The 3,114-nt window shown below is 41.1% G+C and overlaps 1 non-coding gene across 1 annotated transcript; it reads left to right on the forward strand.

Annotated features, from left to right (window-relative positions):
• Positions 1–2,430: 2,430 nt before the first annotated feature.
• LOC112635751 lies at positions 2,431–2,568 on the forward strand. Its single transcript, XR_003122071.1, has one exon. It is a non-coding gene; the product is annotated as a U4 spliceosomal RNA (small nuclear RNA).
• Positions 2,569–3,114: the final 546 nt, after the last annotated feature.

Consider the following 3,114-nt stretch of genomic DNA (forward strand, 5'->3'; position numbering starts at 1 on the left):
TCTCTGGTCCTATTTCTAATGAATATTAATGATATCGTATGTGTGCCATTTTAAGCCTGTTTTCTCATCTGGTAAGATGATGTATTGACTTACATGGTTTCATCTAAGAGCCCAGGAAAATCATAAGAGTTAAAGAGTGCGTATTTTGCATCTTACATTACCATAGATAAGGGATGGAGACACAGACATGCATAAGACACAATCCAGTATTTACTTCTTAATTGTAAATATGCTAAAATTTTAGAGAGACAAACATACATCTAGATACATCATTATGAAGCTATGTGGAAAGATCAATATCAGCCACAAAATTCTGTCAGGATAGAGATAAGGAAGGATCCTGGGTACACATCGGGAGGGAGATGATTGGTAAGTGAAAGGAAGGAAGCTGTGATGATTGAATATTAGGTGTCAATTTGATTGGATTGAAGGATGCCTGGATGGCTGGGAAAGTGCTGTTTCCCGTGTGTGTCTGGGAGGGTGTTGCCAGAGGAGACTGACATTTGAGTCAGTGGACTGGGAGAGGAAGACCCTCCCTCAACGTGAGTGGGCACCATCCATGCTGCACGGCTGGAACAAAGCAGGAGGAAGAAGGTGGGAGGACCTTGCTTGCTGGGTTTTCTGGCTTTCATCTTTCTCCCATGCTGGATGCTTCCTTCCACTCCTCCTGCTCTTGGACATCAGACTCCAGGTTCTTCAGCCTTTGTATTCTTGGACTTACACCAATGTTTGCCGGGGGCTCTCAGGCCTTCTGCCACAGACTGAAAGCTGCACTGTTGGCTTCCTTGCTTTTGAGAGTTTGCACTGGGACTGAGCCACTACAGACTTCCTTCTTTCTGAGCCTACAGGCAACCTGTCATGGGACTTGGCCTTGGGATGGTGTTAGCCAATTCTCCCTAATAAGCTCCCTTTTTTATTACATATATCCTATTAGTTCTGCCCCTCTGGAGAACACTGACTAATACAGAAATCCAGAGTTTCTAATCCCAGGCACAATTAATAGAATGAGCAAGAAATAACATTCTGTGTGAAACTACAAGTTTCCGGCACATAAAATATAACACAGTAACTGCAAATAAAGTTGTATAAATAATATCAGTGGTTTTCACTTAATTAGCACTTACTAGGTTTCAGGGCTTTGGATTCATTCTATTTGCAAAGAAATTATACAATGAAGGTACAGTTATTACGTGCCCATTCAACAGAAGAAACAGGGATATAGGTAATTTCACACAGCTGTGAAATGTGCTAAATATTAGAATATATTCAGCTAAATATTATCGTCATATCCAAGCAGCCTGACACTTGATTAATTTTCTCAACTTGACTGTTCATTATCACCATGTAAAAGAGTATATATGTGCTTCAGCCCCTCCCAGACCAACTAAGTTGGAAATCCCGGAAGTAGGACCTCGGCAACTGAAGGTTGCATTCTTAAGCCTTACATTGCCCTAAGTCTCTGTATGGAGACCCTTGGCTAACATATTTAGACTCTGGGATGTTTTGTCAGAATAGCGGGTTACTCAACTACGAGAGTGAACTGCACTGATTGATGGTTTGTAAGAGCATTGTGGCTGCACTATGAAGAATGAATGGTAATGAGACAATATTTGAGGCAAGCCAAAGTGTTGTATGTTTATTCCTCTAGTTGAGGCAGAGTTGATTAAGGAGAAAAATGGGATAGTTTTGCTGACGGAGGAATAAATAGGATCAATTGGAGAAATGTTTGGAGATGGGTAGGCATGCCTTGATTGACTGGTTTCAGAGTTGGAAAGACAAAAGAATGATTTCAGAACTCTCACTGGGGTGGAAGGTGAATGGTGGGTTACACTTCTCTCCAAGACAAAGACACATAAATAGAAGCAAATTCAGGAGGAAAATGATAAGACCTTTGGTGTTTTTGTAAATTTCGAGTCACCTACATATATGCAAATGGGTGAGTCTCGGATGTATCTGGTGACATACATTTACACAGAGGGATAAGTTAAGCCTGAGAGTAATTCTTTGACACTCATCATTACAAAGATAAAGGATTGTTTGGGATCACCAAAGGAGAGCACATGGATTCAGAAGAACAGGGAGGAAGTCAAGCATCTGCATCTGTGCCCTTGTGCCTCTTCCTCCATCAACAGCCAGATTCCTATGGTACAAATTTAATAACAAGAAGTTATGAGAAGTTTTTGGTACTCAATCTATTGTTTAATATCTATTAATACATAGACATCCTTGGCTATTCTAGTTTTTTAAGGTCATTCACTTTGTTAAATGAAATTTTATGGAATTATATAGAATGTTTAAATTTTTTAAATGGTTTTAAAATTTTGTCCTTTAGATATCTAAATATACTAAATTAAGTCAGGTAGAAATTATTGTGACCTTCCTCTTTATGCCCTAAAATGCCCATTTGAACTTTTTTTTAAAACCCATACAAGCTTTGCACAGTGGCAGTACCATAGCCAATAAGGGTTATCTGAGGTGTAATTATTGCATGAAAATGTTTCCCAATACTCGGTCATGATGACTTGAAATAGAGTCAACATTGGCAATCTTTGACAGTCTCTACGGAGACTGAACTTTAAAGAAAAAATAATAATGAAGCAATAAAACCCCACACAGGTACAATAAACACCACACATGTGCAAGGTGCATATTCAGAAAAGAACGAAGGAAAACCAGGAGACTGCACTGCAATAGATCCTGCTTTCAAGTAGAGATGATCAACAACAGAGTCAATGCCAGACTCAACAGTGTCCATTTCATTTTCGACAAGGAGGATGTTTCTGTTCTTAGGGAGGGCAGCTGCAGGTGGCTAACGGGTGAGCATCGAAGTCCTGGATGCTGCTGTCACCACAGTGACTCACACCAAGAACACAGCGACAACAGAAACATGGGGAACATAAAGACCTCAATCCGGACTGGGCGTGGTGGCTCACGCCTGTAATCCCAGCACTTAGAGAGGCTGAGGCGGGCGGATCACGAGGTCAGGAGATCAAGACCATCCTGGCTAACACGGTGAAACCGCGTCTGTACTAAAAATACAAAAAATTAACCGGGCTTGGTGGTGGGCGCCTGTAGTCCCAGCTACTCCGGAGGCTGAGGCAGGAGAAAGGCATG

Source organism: Theropithecus gelada, chromosome 11 (genome assembly GCF_003255815.1).
Source record: "Theropithecus gelada isolate Dixy chromosome 11, Tgel_1.0, whole genome shotgun sequence".
Lineage (NCBI taxonomy): Eukaryota > Metazoa > Chordata > Mammalia > Primates > Cercopithecidae > Theropithecus > Theropithecus gelada.